Source organism: Nicotiana tabacum, chromosome 9 (genome assembly GCF_000715075.1).
Source record: "Nicotiana tabacum cultivar K326 chromosome 9, ASM71507v2, whole genome shotgun sequence".
Classification (NCBI taxonomy): Eukaryota; Viridiplantae; Streptophyta; class Magnoliopsida; order Solanales; family Solanaceae; genus Nicotiana; species Nicotiana tabacum.
Genome location: NC_134088.1, coordinates 123,974,393 through 123,993,453, shown reverse-complemented (window position 1 = coordinate 123,993,453; position 19,061 = coordinate 123,974,393). Strand labels below are relative to the sequence as shown.

The 19,061-nt window shown below is 38.6% G+C and overlaps 1 non-coding gene across 1 annotated transcript; it reads right to left on the bottom strand.

Moving 5' to 3' along the window:
* Positions 1 to 5,974: 5,974 nt before the first annotated feature.
* Positions 5,975 to 6,075, bottom strand: LOC142164549 (U6 spliceosomal RNA). Its single transcript, XR_012695306.1, has one exon. It is a non-coding gene; the product is annotated as a U6 spliceosomal RNA (small nuclear RNA).
* Between the last annotated feature and the right edge of the window lie 12,986 nt (positions 6,076 to 19,061).

Here is a 19,061-nt window from a genome sequence, read left to right as displayed (position 1 = left end):
CTAATACAACCAGTGTCTAAGTATCAATACAAGACAGAAAGAAATATATAGAAGGAGAGACAAGGCCCTGCGGACGCTGGCAGCTACCTCGTAGTCTCCGGTACTCGATTCTCCCGGACTCAACGACCTCCGTAATCAAATACACCTGGATCTGTACATGAAGTGCAGAGTATAACATGAGTACAACCGACTCAGTAGTAATAGAAATAACTAAGGAACTGAGTAGTAGTGACGAGCTAAGAAAAACAGTCCAATTATTTATTTTCACAATTTACAATAAACATGAATAAATAGGTAAATTCCATAAAAACCAACAAATGCCACAAAGAAATTAACAGGTGAATGCAGCAACAGCAAAAGTAAAAGCAACCTCACAGCAATTTCACTCCATCACTCAGCACTCGGCACTCAGCACCCAATACACTCAACACTCAATAGGTAGCTGCGCTCACTGGGGGTGTGTACAGACTCCGGAGGGGCTCCCAAAGGCCAAGCGCTAAGCACGGACAACTCACGTGCCATAATATCAATCCCTGGATCCGCACAGTCAACTCACGTGCTACGCGGACAACTCACCAGCTATGGTATCAATACCTAGATCCGCACGGACAACTCACGTGCCTCAATCAAATACCTCACAATAAGCCCTCGTCCTCACTCAGTCATGTACCTCTCTAGCCTCACCATTATCAACAAATAAGGGAAACACAGCCCATGTCAAGTATCACAGCATATCAGCAAAATAATAGTGACAAAGGTAAACATGTACAATAATATCTATGACTGAGTGCAAATTACGTTAGCATGAATAAAGCCTAAGCATGATCACTAACATGAAGGCAAACAAGTTCAACAATAAATAAACACATAACCACAGATAATAGCCATTAGGCCTTACAGCCTCACGGGACGAACCAAGTCTCAATCCCTCGCGGTGCACACCCACACGCCTGTCACCTAGCGTAGGTATCACTTCCAAACAATCATGTGATGTCAAATCTCCGGGTTTATACCCTCAAAGCCAGAGTTAAAACTGTTACTTACCTTAACAGCGTAAAATCCTACTCCGGAATGCCCTCGTCTCTGGACTCGGTCTCCAAAAGCTCCGAATCTAACCAAAATCAGAATACTACTATCAACATAGGCTAAAGAATCGAATTCCACAATAAAAACTACATAAATAGGCCAAAAATCCGAAATCGGCCAAAACCCGGCCCCCGAGCCTACGTCTCGAAACCAGTCAAAAATAGCAGAATAACAAACCTCGTACTCACCCGAGTCTAACCATATAAAATTCGTCAAAATCGGACTCTGTTTGATCCCTCAAATCCTCACTTAAAACTCTCCAAAACTCAAACCCTAACTCCCTCAGTTTCATCCTAGACTCCTACTAATTTCATGGCTAATCAGTGAAAAAATATCATAAACGTGTGTAAATAAACCCAAGCGACTTACCTCACTGATGTCTCGTGATTCTCCCTTGAAAAATACTACCCCAAAGCTCAAAACCGTTCAACAATGGTAGAAAAAAGGCAAAAAATCGCGAAGGGTTACTTTTATAGGTTCTGCCCCTAGGGGTTTCGCACCTGCGACCCTCTTCTTCGCACCTGCGCGACTGGCATCTGCGGTCCTAAGTGCGCATCTGCGGAAATCACTTAACCGACCAGGCTTCACACCTCCGGCTGCCCCTTCGCACCTGCGGGCTCGCAGGTGCGACCTCACTTCCGCATCTGCGACCAAGCCCAATCGTCCAAAATCTGTATCTGCGACATGCCCTGCTCACCTGCGATCATCGCAGATGCGGAGACCAAGCCGCACCTACGGTTCCTCTGCGCACCTGTGCATCAAGCCCGCACCTGCGAAGCTCGCACCTGCGGTTCCCAATCCGTAGGTGCGGACACATTTGAATAGCAGCTCCAGCTGCATTTTCCAACTTCCAAACTTCTCGTTAACTATCCGAAATCCTTCCGAGCCCCTCGGGACCTCAATCAATAATTTCCAAAAGTCATATATCACTACCCAAACTTAGTCGAACCTCTGGAACACCCAAAACAATCCCAAAATACCAAATCAACCCCGGATTCAAGCCTAAGAATTTCTAAACTTTCAAAATTCGCCAACGATGCCGAAACCTATCAAACCACGTCCGAATGACTTCAAATTTTGCACACACGTCACAAATGACACTATGAACCTACTCCAACTTCCGGAATTCTATTCCGACCCTAATGCCTAATTTTTTCACTGCCGACCAAAATCGCCAAATTTCTAACTTTCGCCAATTCAAGCCTAATTCTACCACGGACCTCCAATTTATATTCCGGACACACTCCTAAGTCTAAAATCATCCAACGAAGCTAACTGAATCATAAAAATTCACATCCGAATTCGTTTACTCATAAGTCAACTTCCGGTTGACTTTTCTAACTTAACTTTCTAACTAAGAGACTAAGTGGTCATTTCACTCCAAAACTACCCCGGACCCAAACCTACCAACTCGATGCAACTCAACGCAACTGAACAACACATAAAGAAACAGAATTGGAAACAACACAAAATATCGGCACGTAGCCCAATCATGATCTTTAATATGAGTCTCAGCTCAATTTTCCTAACACGTGAAAAATATTCGGATAATAACATGATTCTTTAATTTTACAATTTCACATAACTTATTCAAGCCACAATTTCTATGGTGTACGTCCACACGCTCGTCAACTATCATGTGCGTTATCGCCAAACAATTTATATAATACCAAATTCAGGGATTCATACCCTCAGAACCAAGTTTAGAAGTGTTACTTACCTCAAACCGCGTAATTTCTTACTCCGCTATGCCCTTGCCTCGCGAATTGGTCTCCGAAAGCCTCGTATCTAGCCATAATTAATTCGATTCAGTCAATACAAATTATTGAAATTAATTCCATAAGAAAATATTAATTTTCCAATAAAATCCTAAATTTAACTCAAACATCGCCTGTGGGGCCCACGTCTTGGAACCCGACAAAAGTTATAAAATATGAACGCCCATTCAACCACGAGTCCAACCATACTAAATTTACCAAAATCCGATATCAACTCGACCTTCAAATCTTAAATTCTTATTTTGAAATCCCTAGGTCTAAATCCTCTAATTTCACCTCAAAAATATGTAATCTAGTCAAAATACTCAATGATAATCCAATATTATTGACTAACAATGATCACAAGTGACTTACCTCATGTTTCCCATGAATTCTCTCTGAAAATCGCCCCAAAAACCGTGCTTGAAAGTCCAAAAATTGCCAAACTCGGAACCCCTTCAAAATGTATATTGTCGAGGGGTTCCGCACTTGTGACTCACTTAACCACTTTTGAGGTCTTGCAGGTACGAGAAACCAACCGCTTCTGCGGTTTGCCAAGGCCTCCACTGCCTCCGCTTCTGCGAGCTAGAAGCCGCTTCTGCGGGCTTGCATTTGCGAGGCACGCTCCGCTTCTGCGGAGTTTGCGCTTTTGCGTCCATCCGTCCGCATCTGCGATCACGCAGGTGCGGAAATTCCCTCGCACCTGCAACCACTGCCCTTCCTAGTCCAGGCCGCATCTGCGATCATTTTGTCGCTTTTGCGGTCACGCACCTGCGACCATTTTCATCGCAGGTGCGATTGCACCAGAACTGAAAAAATTCCAGAATTGACCCAAGTCAAAATTTAGTCCGTTTAACCATCCGAAACTTACCCGAGGCCCCCGGGACCTCAACCAAATATACCAACAAGTCCTAAAACATCATACGAACTTAGTCGATGCCTCAAATCACATCAAACAATGTTAAAACCACGAATCATACCCCAATTCAAGCCTAATGAACTTTGAAACTTCCAATTTCTACGAACACGCCGGAAACTATCAAATCACGTCCGATTGACCTCAAATTTTGCACACAAGTCATAAATGACATAACAGACCTATTCAAATTTTTAGAATCGGATTCCGACCCCGATATCAAAAAGTCAACCCCGGTCAAACTTTTCAAAAATTCAACTTTCGCCATTTCAAGCCTAATTCCACTACAGACCTCCAAATAATTTTTCGGACATGCTCCTAAGACCAAAATTACCATACAGAGCTATTGGAATCATCAAAACTTTATTCCGGGGTCGTTTACATATAGGTCGACATCCAGCCAACATTTTCAACTTAAGTTTTCATTTTGGAGACTAAGTGTCTCAATTCATTTCATAACCTCACCGGATCCGAACCAATTACCCCGGCAAGTCATATAACAACTGTAAAACAGAAATTAAACAGCAAATGGGGGAACATGATTGTAATACTCAAAACTATCGGTCGGGTCGTTACACTATTATTCACATATTTTAAGTTTTTAACCTTAAAATCTTAAAAATGAAAAAAACTAAAAAAATAATCTTTTAAAGTATGACCAAGAAAGTCTTTTTGTGCGGAAATAAGCTTAGAAATGTTTTAGAGTTTTGGAATATACTCGAATTTCCCTACTTAAGTTCTTTCTCCACATGCTACGTACGGCCTATGATAGCACGGATATATGAACACAAATATCAGCAAGCTGGTACGAATTCGACACGACATATATAGGAAAATTTTGAATAAGGCAGGGACTCGAGACAGGGTAAAAACTTAAGTTAAAACATACCAATTTACCGTGGTTAAATAATTAATAAAGTTATAGGTCATATATACAGTAATATATATATATATATATATATATATATATATATATATATATATATATATATATATATATATATATATATATATACACATGATAAAAAGCGAGACGTTTACGAGCAAACATGTATATTAAACCATGATATGATTCTTTTAAATTTAAGTCTCCGTCCGTTTTATTTATTTAATACACTTTATTTATTAGTCTATTACAAAAAAAATAATATATTTTTATATTTGAAATTTTTTTCCTTTTTACCTTTTCTTAAATTTTATACTGAGTCAAACTGAATCATACAAATTGAAGGAGTATATGGCTTCGTTAACATGACTCATACAAACCATAAAGTCATTAATGACCAAAAAAACAACTCGAATAACTCAGACCGCTGTATATATGATATACATAGTGCTACAAATGCGATATGAGTTTCTTTTTCAGACAGGCAGGTGCTTAATTAAAGTTTACCTTTTTGGTTTACTGAAGTCTATTTCGATTTTGATGAAATTAAAGGTATTATCTTTATCTAATCGATGTTAATATTAAAACATGTAACATTGAAATTTAAACGCTTGAAAGTTATGTGGTAGATGTGGCTACTGATGGAGGTGGTGGTTGTCTATGGTTGATGTGCCGTAAGGGTCGGCGGTGGAGGTGGCCGGTTGATAATCAGAGGCAGATCCAGGATTTGAATGTATGAGTTTAATTTTTGGAAAACTTATCGTTGAACTTATTGTATATTTAAAATTATGGGTTCAAATCTAATATTTGTTAAGATTTTAGTACGTTTTTGTATATAAATTCATATTTCGTGTCGAAAGTTATAGGCTCGATTAAACTCGCGACCGAAAGGCTATATCCGCGGTTGGCAATGGTGGTTATACGTTGAAGACTGATGAGGGCAGTTGTGTAATTATAATGAATATAGAGTAATAGTAAAAAATCACTTTTACATGAATATTTCAATGGACAATATCTTAACAACTTTAAACACTACAAAATTTGGATGACAAATAAATTAAGAGCAAATAAAGAGTTGCTAAAAAAAGAAAAAAAATCATAATTTAATGGACTCAAATCTAAATGATTCACATTCAAAACAACTTGAAGTGGAAATAGAGAGGACTAACAATTATTTATGTAAACATTCAAACACCATTAATGTAATTGTACTTGTTCGAAAAGCAATTATTATCCTAAATTGTCTTTTCAAATTCAATAAATGCATGTGAAAGACCATGATTTTTTTTAAAGGCCATAACTCTGAAAAAGACTTATACTCGTTTTTTTTTTAAATTGGACCATTTTTCGATTTGTGTGTGTCATCGTTGCGCGAGCCCATACTATTCTTCTCTGTATCGTTCCAATTTTATCGAATGTCCCGAAGGGACAGACTTATACTCGTTTGGTGTATACGCAAGTGATGGAAAAAAATATTTGGTAGTCTTAGTTGCCTGAAACAGATAGTGAATTTTGTTTGTTTATTTTCAGAAATGTGATATGAACTTTTACAGGTACATTCAATTATGTCTGTCATTCCTAATTTTGGGCAAGTACAAGGGTCTTTTTAAAGTTAAGATAAATTTTTTTTTATCTGTCGTTCAATATCCGTATAAGAATTATACCAAATTCAGATTCATGCTGTGAAATTTTACCTTGGGGTATATAGTTTTCTAACGAAGATAATTTCATACTTTAAGCTCAAAACTGAAAGCATCAATTAAGGATGAAAGTGTACTTACAGACACCAAACTTTTTATTGGTGAATGATATTCAATGTACTAGAGCTAAAGTCGTAGTTTGCACAATTAATGACCAGCACGTTTTCTGCTCTTGAGTACAAGTTATTAAATGGACTTTATTTGCAAGTTCAATTATAACATCATAATTTTTTATATGATGTATTATTGTGATGTCATTATTTAGTTGATATAAAAATACCACATAAACCTAACACTCACCTACACGTAAGTAGCACCTTCTTTTCCTTTTTTTTTCCCCGTTTTTGGCAGGCTTAATGTTTTGAAAAGCCCTTTAAAAAAAAGCCCCTAAAAGATAGTAGCTTGATGTAATAAATTGAGATAAAGAAATTTAAAGTGGGTCACTAGGCTGAGTTGAGAAATAAGGTGAAAATAGCACGGGCTAGTCAGTTTTCGGACTGATAATAAAAAAATAGTCAGTGTTTGCAATGTCATTGAAAAATAGCCATTGTTTTACTGAAACACGAAAAATTCCCGCATAATATGCGAGATTATTGAACTCTTCCAGCATATTATGTTGGAACTCCAGCACACGGAAAGTTACGTTCCAGCATAATATGCTGGATTAGGAGCTCATGCATATAAACTTCCCACATATTATGCTGGAACTCCGGCACATTATGAAATTCTAGCACATTATTCTGGAAGATCATATGTAAAAAAATTGAATTCCAGCATATTATGCCGGAATATTTCTGGATGTTTAAGGGTTTTTTGTGTTAGATTTTATCTTTACATAAAAAATGGACAAATTTCGATTACTTTTGAAACTGTGGTTATTTTTCAATTATCGATTATAAATCTGGCTATTTTTTTTCCCTTACCAAGTCAATAATAATAAAAAATTGTAGGCATATATAACTTGGCTAGATATAGAGAGAAAATAGTAAAAATTTCACGGGGTACCTTTTTAAAATTTCTAACTAGTTGCTGTGGAAACAAAGATGATAGTGGATTTGCATGATGTTTGTGAGCAAGTTCTAAGGTGGTTTATGGAGTTTGTAAAAATAATATGTCCAAATTAAGGTTCGAACTTCTATAAGACAAATTACATGCTTAACCGATATATGTACATATTCTGAGTAAAATATTTCGAAGAAACGGTGTCGAATGACGTGTTTAAACGCTGATCTTGCATATTGATTCATGAAATCCTATCAAGATCAAATTGAACCAACAATATTTAGAATTAAAAAATCGAATCCAAAGATTAAACGGTAAAATTTCCTTAAAATAATAAATAAATAAAAAAGATACTTAAAAGGGTCTTGCACAATATTTTCGCCCTTAAATATAGAAATAAAGGTCTTGCACAATATTTTCGACGTTAATCTCGGTCATGGGACAAAATAAGGCTATAGAAAGGTCAAGATATTTTTCATTATCTTTTGAAATCCTTCGATATCTCAAACTCAACACGTGGAACATCTTTATATCGCCTAACAAACATAAATCCGATAAGAGTAGATAATTATAGAGTCTCGACCTGCAATCAATCAAGTAACAGATTGGTTACACCAAAGGTTGTGAAAATTAATGTATTCCTTATTCTTTAACCAAATATCGTCGAGTCTTAGTTTTGGGTATGAAATTATTTTTGATAGGAAATATTTTACTCTAAGTAAGATTTTCGATGCGAATCCGGATTAACCGAACCCAAAAAAGGTAAATCGTGCACGAAATATTCCGTGTTTATGCTGAGTTTGGGGAAGGGCCGCACTGAAAAGTAGCATGATATAAGCAATTTACCTGATTTTCAATAGTTGATTCAAAGCGAATATCAAAAAACGAATGAGTAAAAAAAAGAAGAAGAGCGGTGTTAGTTTAGCATCACATGTTGGATATAGATAGAATGGCAAACAGATCAAAGAGAAGAAATACATCTTGGGAAATGAAAATGTGTCATTTGGAATTACGTAATTTAATGAAAATGAAGTTTTTGGCTATGTTCTTAAAAGTCACAGAATAAGTAATGGACCTTATGTTTGATTGTTACTCGTTGGTTTGGGACCAATTAAGAAAATAATATATGGTGGTGCGTGTCCTCTACAGCTGTAATTAATCCTGCCAAATCTTATCTTTGACAGTGCAATTCCTTTTGAGATTCTATTTTGCTTGGACATTATAAAGAATGTAAAAATTATTTATTATATAACATGTTTTTTTTGGGTAAACTAGCTAATTTACTCGCAGCCGCTATCCTTCAGGTCGCTATGGGTAAATCCCCCTCTAGTGCAATAGCTCGTAAATTATATTGGAGAAATAAATCGCACCAGACAAATTCTGTGCGACGAGCTCGACCGAAAAAGCATACAGGGGTACAAACATGCGTCAAACTCGGCCAAAATATATTGAGGGTACAAATACTCAAACGTTCTCGGTGTATATAAAGTTAAATCTATACACTACTAGAAATCCGAAAAAATCGACCAAGTGATACCGACCAACGTTGGTCAGTCAACAAAAGCGACCAAAAAACCGTCCAACACGGACGGAAACTACCAAAAAAATATTTTATATTTTTTTTAAATTACATACCGACCGAAATTGGTCGGTATATTGGTCAAACATTTGACCGCAGTGGTCATACTTGATTAGTCAAAGCACCTTTTTGATTACCGACCAACATTGGTCGGTAATGTGGATCCAATTTTTAAAATTTTAATAATTATATTATTATTTAAAATATTTTATAAAATTTATAGTTAAATTTACCGACCAAAGTTGATCGGTTATTGCAGGGAAAGATTTTACCGACCAATGTTGGTCGGTAAATGTAATTTCTGAAAAATAACCGACCAACTTCAATCGGTTCATAGGTCAAACATGGTCAAACTTTTGAATCACATTAATATTTACTATCTAAATAATATAAATGTAATCCGTTAACACTTTATTTTAAAATACAAATAATGAATACACTAATACATACTATAACAAGCTATATATAATTAAAGTAGTATAACGAAGTGTGTGTGTGTGTGTGTGTGTGTGTGTGTGTATATATATATATATATATATATATATATATATATATATATATATATATATAATATAGGTATAGCCGCATCTAAGAACACGAAGCGCTAGGGCCACAGGGTCAGGTTCTTTTGGGGATAGACTTGTGAAGAAGCAATAATCTAATTAGTATATATAATTGATCATCATCAAATATATCTATTTGTAAATTGATTCATCGACTTATAACTTACTTAGATGCATCGATGAATATTAAAAACAAAACGTCTCGACCTATATCGATGAATATTAAAAATAAAACGTCTCGACCTATATCGATTAATCTATGTCATGCATTATTAGTGATGAATGAATGAAATGTAGAAGAATTAATACTAAACAACTTTGACATGTATATATGGATCACAAATTAAAGAAACGAAAAAAGTTATTAGCATTAAGTAAACGAGTTAATATAACAATCGGCTAATCATATTTAAAATAGAATAATATTGGTTTATCAATTCATCAATTGATAAATTTTTCGTACGTAGTAATGTATGTGATTGATCATTAATTATAATATAGTGTATGTGTGTGCATGTGTGTTTGTATGTGTGGAATTACTCATATACTTAATTATAACTTAAAAAATTAAGTTAGATAGATGAATACAAAAGGTAAAACGTCTTGACCGATATTTATTAATCTATGTGATTTGTAATTAGTTATAAAACGAATAAATATATAAGACGAAATGTGAAAATCGAATAAAATAAACGTTTCATATATATACCTTTATTTTTTTTATTATGATTGATTAATTATATATATGTGTGAATAAAATATATCCTTATAATTTATTAAAAGTAATTAGTTAATATAATTATTTATAAAGAGTATGCTTATAGTTTATAATTATGAATAGTAAATATATATGTGAATAAAATAAATGCTTATAGTTTATATTAATTTTTTATAGTTTATAATATTTTAAGAAATAAAAACACAAAAAAAATAATTTAGTTTTTTTTAAAAAAACATAACCGACCAACTTTGGTCGGTTAATGGTCAAACACAATCAGCGCCCGGTCATTTAGTGTACAGACCAATATTACCGACCAACGTTGGTCGGTAATTCTAAATCCAGATCCCAAATACGGGATGTGATGACCCAAAATATTATTTTTAAATTTAATAATTAATTATGTGTTCTAAGACCTCGAAAAGTACTATTTATTATTCCTCGACTTGCGTGCGCAATCCGTACAAAAAACAAATTCTGGAAAGTTTTTATATGAAAAATGGATTAAAATGTGAATTAGAGCTTTAAAACTCAATTGAGTTGACTTTGGTCAACATTTTGAGTAAACGGACTCGGATAAGTGTTTTGACAGTTCCAGTAGGTTCGTATCGTGATTTGGGACTCGGGCGTATGCCCGAAATAAAATTCCGAGGTCCCTAGTCCGAGATATGGAATTTTGATGAAAAATTAAAAGTTTAAGTTCAAATAGTGATCGGATGTCTAATTATATACAAACGACCCCGAAATAGAATTTTGATGATTCCAACAGCTCCGTATGTTGATTTTGGACTTAGGAGCGTGATCGAAATTTTATTTGGAAGTCCGTAGTAAAATTGGGCTTGAAATGGCTAAAATAAGAATTTAAAGTTTGGAAGTTTGACCGGGTAGTTGACTTTTTGATATCGGGGTCGGAATCCAATTTTTGAAAATTTTTATAGTTCCGCTATGTCATTTATGACTTGTGTGTAAAATTTGAGATCAATCGGAGTTGATTTGATAGGTTTCGACATCAAGTGTAGAAGTTAGAAATTTTAAGTTTCATGAATCTTGAATGGGAGCATAATTCGTGGTTTTAGCATCGTTTTATGTAATTCGAGTTTTCAAATAAGTTGTTATGATGTTTTAGGACTTGTTGGTATATTTGGTTGAGGTCCCGAGGGCCTCAGGTGAATTTCGGATGGTTAACGGATCAAACGTTGGATTTAAAACAGCTGCTGCAATTTTTCCTTTCTGTTGGAAATTCTGGCCCAAAATCGAGGCCCAAAAATCGATCTCCCAAAAAAATCGAGGCCGGGGATCAAGGTTGAGGATCGAGGCCGAGGATCGAGGCTGATGATTGAGGCCGAGAATCGAGGCTGAGGATCGAAGCCGAGGATCGAGGCCGAGAATCGAGGCTGAGGATCGAGGGCTGCCTGGGCAGAATTATTAAATAGGGCATTCGTCCCATTCGCCAATTTTAACAAATTAGAGCTTGAGCAGAGGCTATTTTTGATAGATTTTCAAAGAAACGACATTGGGGTAAGTGATTCTAACTTGGATTTGGTCTATAAACATAAATATATCATTGTTCTCATCATTTAATTAGTGTTTTGAGATTGAAATTTGAGAAATTATTAGAAATCTTATAGAAACGAATTTTTGAGATTTCGGTATCGATTCGGAGTCGGATTTGAGTGAAACTGGTATGGTTGAACTCGTAATTTAATGGGTTATCGGATTTCGTAACTTTCGCCGGATTCCGAGACGTGGCCCCCACGGACAAATTTTTAATTAATTTCGGGTTTGTTTATTAAAAATATAGTATTTTCTTATAGAATTGATTTCTATAATTTTTAGTGATTGTATCGAATTATTTTGGCTAGATTCGAGCGAGACAGAGTTAGATAATCGTGGAAAAGGCCTTCTAGTGGATTAAATTAGAGCAAGACGAGGTAAGTCTCTTGTCTAATCTTGTGAGGGGAAAATTACCTCATAGGTGATTAAAAATTAAATAATTGTTGCTAATTGTGGGGACTACGTACGCACGAGGTGATGAGAGTCCGTGCGTAGTTACTATTAAATGCTAAAGTCCGGGTAGTTTACGACTCAAAGCATGAATTACTTATATAAATTATATTCTTTGTTTAATTAATATTATTTGATATATATACATATATATTGTGAATTGTTAAATAAAAATATTAGAGGATGGAAATCACATATACTTGATTGTTTTTTGTTCTGTTTAAATTTATTTAATTGTTAAGAGAAATTGTTCTTCCTCCTGAATTTATTTTATAACAAATATACTCTCATTTCGGAGGTACATAAGAAAATGTCCTCCTTTCTTGTGGAGCGGGCCGAACGCCTCGGCAGGATAGATGCATCTATGGATCGTGCCGCACGTCTCTCGGCAGTGTACACGAAACTCTGAATCGGGCCGTACGACCTCGGCAGAAATCGTGCTTAATAATAATAATAATTACACGATACTTTGACGGTTTATTGCAGCTTGTAAAGCTATTTGATAAATTGGAAATTCATTAAAATTGAATTGTAGCTTGTAAAGCTATTTGATAAATTGGAAATTCATTGAAATTGAATTGCAGCTTGTAAAGCTATTTGATATATTGGAATTTTATTGAAATTGAAGGATTTAATATATATATACGGAGAATTATTGCATTTTACGGAGAATTGTTGCATTTTGAAGGAATTTAATTATTTCTGTTGGTTAAATAAATTATTCTTATATTTTGGGAATCATGTTGATTTAAATATTCTAGTCTTATTTCAATTATTATTATTGACCCATAGTGAGTGTCAAAGTTGGATATCTCGTCTCTACCACTTCGAGATTAGGCTTGATACTTACTGGGTACACGTTGTTTACGTACTCATACTACACCTGCTACACTTTTTGTGCAGGATCTGAGATAGGTACTAGTGGAGGACCTATCATCACATATCCACGTCATCCCGAGGCATAGTGGCGAGCTGCCTTTCTGAGCCGTTCTGCAGCTACCAGTATCTCTTATTATATTTACATTCTGTCTATTTCATTTCAGATAGTAGTCGGAGTTTTGTATAATTTATTAGATGCTGATGCACTTGTGACACCGGGTCTTGGCACACACATTGGTAGAATTTGGTATTTTATTATTTTCTTGGATTAAAAGTTTAACCAATATACGTTTGATTTATCAGTTGGCTTGCCTAGCTGTAGTGTTGGACGCCATCACGACCTATAGGTAAAAATGGTTCGTGACAACATGGTATCAGAGTACTTGGTTCACGTAGGTCTCACAAGTTATGAGCAGACCTAATAGAGTCTTGCGGATCGGTACGGAGACGTCTGTACTTATCTTCGAGAGGCTATATGGTGTTAGGAAACTACTTTTCTTCATATTCCATCGTGCAATTGATGTAGTACTAAATATCCTTCTCTTATTCTCTCACAGATGGTGAGAACACGCTCTAATGAGATTCCATACCAGGGAAGAGCTACTCCCCCAGTTGCTAGAGGCCGAGGCAGAGGCCGAGGGAGGGCTCCAGGCCATGGTAGAGGGCGAGGACGTCCCGGGACTGTTCCAGTTATGCCGCCAGTGGGTCCAGCAGAGAATCCCATTATTGAGGAGCAGGGTGAGGTGCCTGTGGCAGAGCCAGCTCCGATGGATTTCACATCTGCACCAGGATTTCAGGACGTTATGGGTTGTATGCTGCGGTTCATGGACAATATGACTCAGGTCAGTTTATTTCCGGCAGACCCAGCCACATCTCAGGCGGGCGGGTGAGCACAGACCCCAACCGCACAGGCTCATGGACAGGCAGCTACTGTATATCAGACCCAGGGTGCACTACCCGTGGGTGGAGCCCAGCCAGTGGAAGCAGCTACACCCGAGCCGAGGCCAGCTGTAGCCTCCGATCCTCAGAAATTATTGGACCGATGGACTAGACTACATCCTCCTGTCTTTGGGGTGAGCGACATGAGGATCCACAGGACTTCATTGATTATTGCAAGGACAGACTGCACAATATGAGGGTATTGGAGTCTCATGGGGTAGACTTTGCTACTTTTCAGCTAGAGGGCAGAGCCCGTAGATGGTGGAAGTCTTATGTTCTTGGCAGACCAGCAGATTCTCCTCCCATAACTTGGGACAGGTTCACCCGTATCTTCCTGGACAGGTATATTCCACCCTCCCAGAGGAAAGAGTTGAGGTTTCAGTTTGAGCAGCTCCAGCAGGGTCAGATGTCAGTGACCGATTATGTTGCGAGGTTTTCTGAGTTATCTCGCCATGCACTTATGATACTCCAAACTGAGGCGGAGAGAGTGCAGAGGTTTATTGCGGGTTTACATACTGACATTCAGGCCACTATGGCTCGAGAGGTTGAGATGGGTACTTCTTATGAGCTAGTCGTGGAGATAGCTTGGAGGATTAAGAGTGTACGTCAGCGTAGTCGAGAGCAGGTTACTAGAGATAAGCGGTTTAGGTATTCTGGAGAGTTCAGATGTGCTCCGTCTGGGGGCAGAGATCAGTTCGTGAGAGGGCAGTCCAGCAGGCCCCCATATCCAGCACCCCCGCCTCCTCGGAGTGCTCCAGTACGACCTTATTTCAGTGCTATACCAGAGAGTTCTTATTGCCCACCAACTATTCAGGGTTCTTCCCGTGGGTATTCAGGTCCCCAGGGCCAAACACTTAGTCAGCAGCCCATCGCATCGAATAGTTGTTATGAGTGCGGGGATCCTAGTCACATGCGGAGGTTTTGCCCCAGGCTTTGGGGTAGACCAGTACAGCAGGGTCAGCAGCCTATGCTTACCGGACCAGTTGCTCCACCACTAGTCCGACCACCGAGAGGCGGAGGACAGGTGGGTAGGGGCCGTCCTAGAGGTGGAGGTCAGCCAGGCGGAGGCCAGCCAGTTGCACTCCAGCTCGGTTCTATGCTTTTCCGGCTAGACCAGATGCAAAGGCCTCAGATGCCGTGATTACAGGTATTATTTCTGTTTGTGGCAAAGATGCCCCAGTATTATTTGATCCAGGATCTACATATTCATATGCGTCATCTCTTTTTGCTCCATTCCTGGGTGTTTCTCGCTAGTCCTTGAGTACTCCTGTTTATGTGTCCACTCCTGTGGGCGATTCTGTTGTTGTGAACCGGATCTACAGGTCCTGTATTATTATATTCTGTGGTTATGAAACTAGAGCAGATCTCTTATTGCTTGAGATGACCGACTTTGAAATTATTCTGGGCATGGACTGGTTATCTCCATATCATGCTATTCTAGATTGTCATGCCAAGACTGTTACCTTGGCTATTCCAGCATTGCCTAAGCTAGAGTGGAAGGGTTCTCCTGTTAGTTCATTTAATCGAGTTATTTCTTTTATAAAGGCTCAACACATGGTTGAGAAGGGTTGTTTGGCTTATCTAGCCTATGTTCGGGATACTACTGCAGAGACTCCGACTATTGATTTAGTACCTGTAGTTCGGGAGTTCTCCGATGTATTTTCGTCAGATCTTCCAGGTATGCCACCTGATCGTGATATTGATTTTTGTATTGACTTGGCTTCAGATACCCAGCCTATATCTATCCCACCGTATCGCATGGCTCCGAAAGAATTGAAAGAATTGAAAGAACATCTTGAAAAGTTACTAGCCAAAGGGTTCGTCAGACCGAGTGTATCGCCTTGGGGTGCACTAGTATTATTTGTGAAAAAGAAGGATGGAACAATGCGGATGTGTATTGATTATCGCTAATTGAACAAAGTTACTATTAAGAACAAGTACCCGTTGCCGCGTATTGATGATCTAGTTGACCAGTTGCAGGGCGCTAGGGTATTCTCTAAGATCAACTTGAGGTCGGGGTACCATCAATTGAAGATTCGGGATTCGGATGTTCTGAAGACTGCTTTTTGGACTAGATATGGTCATTATAAGTTTCTGGTGATGTCCTTCGGTTTAACTAATGCCCCGGCAACGTTTATGGATCTGATGAACAGGGTATTCATGCCATATATTGATTCGTTTGTCATTGTCTTCATTGATGACATATTAATCTATTCGCGCAGTAAGGAGGAACATGAGTAGCATATGAGAGTAGTGCTTCAGACATTACGGGAACAAAAGCTATATGCTAAATTCTCTAAATGCGATTTTTGGCTAGAGTCTGTAGCATTTTTGGGACATATTGTATAGGGCGAAGGTATTAAAGTTGATCCCAAAAAGATTGAGGCAGTTCAGAATTGGCATCGTCCCACTTCGGCGACTGAGATCAAGAGTTTTCTGGGTTTAGCAGGTTATTATCATCGATTCGTGGAAGGTTTTTCATCTATTGCAGCACCTTTGACCAAATTAACCCACAAGGGTGTTTAGTTTCGATGGTCCGATGATTGTGAGTCAAGCTTTCAGAAGCTCAAGACAGCACTGACTACAACACCCATGTTAGTGTTACCATCTGGTTCGGGAATATATACAGTGTATTGCGACACATCACGCGTTGGCTTGGGTTGTGTATTGATGCAGGAAAGGCGAGTTATTGCATATGCTGCGTGTTAGCTGAAGCCCCACAAATTACTTGATTTGGAGTTAGCTGCGATTATCTAGTACATGATTTGGAGTTAGCTGCGATTGTTCACGCTCTAAAAATTTGGAGGCATTATCTTTATGGGGTGTCTTGTGAAGTTTACACTGATTATCGCAGTTTGCAACATTTGTTCAAGCAGAGGGATCTAAATTTGAGGCAGCGCAGATGGCTGGAGTTACTAAAAGATTATGATATTACTATCTTGTATCATCTGGGCAAAGGGTTTGGAGAGGCTGGAGGTTTGGAGACAAGCACTTGAGTCTAAGGGTTTCAAGTTGAGTAGGATGAAGACGGAGTATCTGGAGTGTAAGTTGAGCACTGAGCCAGAGGAAGTGGGCGTGGATGTGAGGCTTGATTCGCAGGTCATCCCGAGTAGAGGCAGCTTCAAGTACCTTGGTTCGGTTATCCAGGGGGGAGGGGAGATCGACGAGGATGTCACACACCGTATTGGGGTAGGATGGATGAAGTGGAGGTTAGCATCTGGAGTCTTGTGTGACAAGAGAGTGCCACCGATAATCAAAGGTAAGTTTTATAAAGCGGTAGTTAGACCGGCCATGATATATGGGGTTGAGTGTTGGCCCGTTAAGAACTCACATATCTAGAAGATGAAAGTAGCAGAAATGAGGATGTTGCGTTGGATGTGCGGGCACACTAAGATAGATAAGATTAGGAATGATGATATTCGGGAGAAGGTGCATGTGGCTCCCATTGATGACAAGATGCGGGAAGCGAGGCTTAGATGGTTCGGACATATTCAGAGGAGAAGCCCAGATGCTCCGGTACGGAGGTGTGAGCAGCTGGTTGTGGAGGGCACGAGAAGAGGTAGAGGGCGGCCTAAGAAGTATTAGGGAGAGGTGATCAGGTAGGATATGGCGAAGCTCCAGATTTCTGAGGACATGACACTTGATAGGAAGATGTGGAGGTCGAGTATTAGGGTTGTAGGTTAGGAGGTAGTTGAGTCGTGCCTTACTTCGTACCATTGTGGGACTAGCCATTTAGGGGTTTTGTCTAAGATAGCTAGTGGCAATGTTGTGGCTTACTATTTCGCTTTTTAGTGTATGTCCTATGTACTAGCTATCGCTTTTGCTTTGCATCTTTCCTCTAGATTTCACGGTGTTCCTATTTTTCTTATGATTGTTGTGGCGATACTAATATTTACTAATATTGTCTCCCTTTGCTTTGCATCTTTCTTCTGGATTTCATGGTGTTGCTATTTATCCTATGAGTGTTGCTGTGATACTAATATTGTCTCCCTTTTTGTCCTTTTGTCTTTGTTATTTTTTTTTGAGCCGAGGGTCTTTCGGAAACAGCCTCTCTACTCCTTCGGGGTAGGGGTAAGGTCTGCGTACACACTACCCTCCCCAGACCCCATTAATGGGATTCTACTGGGTTGTTGTTGTTGTTGTTGTTGTATCATCTGGGCAAAGCAAATGTGGTTGCAGATGCCTTGAGCAGGAAGGCAGAGAGTATGGGTAGTTTGGCTTTCATTTCAGCAGAGGAAAGACCATTAGCCTCGGATATTCAGTCCTTGGCTAACAAACTTGTGAGTCTGGATATTTCAGAGCCCAACCGAGTTCTTGCATGTGTGGTGGCCCAATCTTCACTATTTGAGCAGATCAAGGCTAGCCAGTATGATGAACTACACTTGATAGTTCTTCGTGAAATGGTACTACGAGGTGGTGCCAAGGAAGTTACTATTGGAGCGGATGGTGTTCTGCGACTCCAAGATCGTCTATGTGTTCCTAATGTGGATGGACTGAGGAAAAAGATCCCGGAGGAGGCACACAGTTCTCGGTATTCTATTCATCCAGGTGCTACTAAGATGTATCGTGACTTGAGGCAACATTATTGGTGGCGACGAATGAAAAAGGACATAGTTGAGTATGTATCTAGGTGTCTAAATTGCCAGCAAGTTAAGTATGAGAACCAGAGGCCAGGTGGCCTACTTCAGCAGATGACTATACTAGAGTGGAAATAGGAACGAATTACTATGGACTTTGTAGTTGGGTTGTCCCGGACCTTGAGGAAGTTTGATGCAGTTTGGGTGATTGTTGACAGGTTGACCAAGTCGGCACATTTTATTCCTGTTGTGACTACGTATACTTCAGAGAGGTTGGCCCAGATTTATATTCAGGAGATAGTTTGGTTGCACGGTGTGCCAATTTCTATCATATCAGATAGAGGCCCTCAGTTTACTTCACATTTCTGGAGAGCAGTACAGAGTGAGTTGGGAACCCGTGTAGAGCTCAGCACAACCTTTCATCCGCAGACCGACGGGCAGTCAGAGCGGACAAT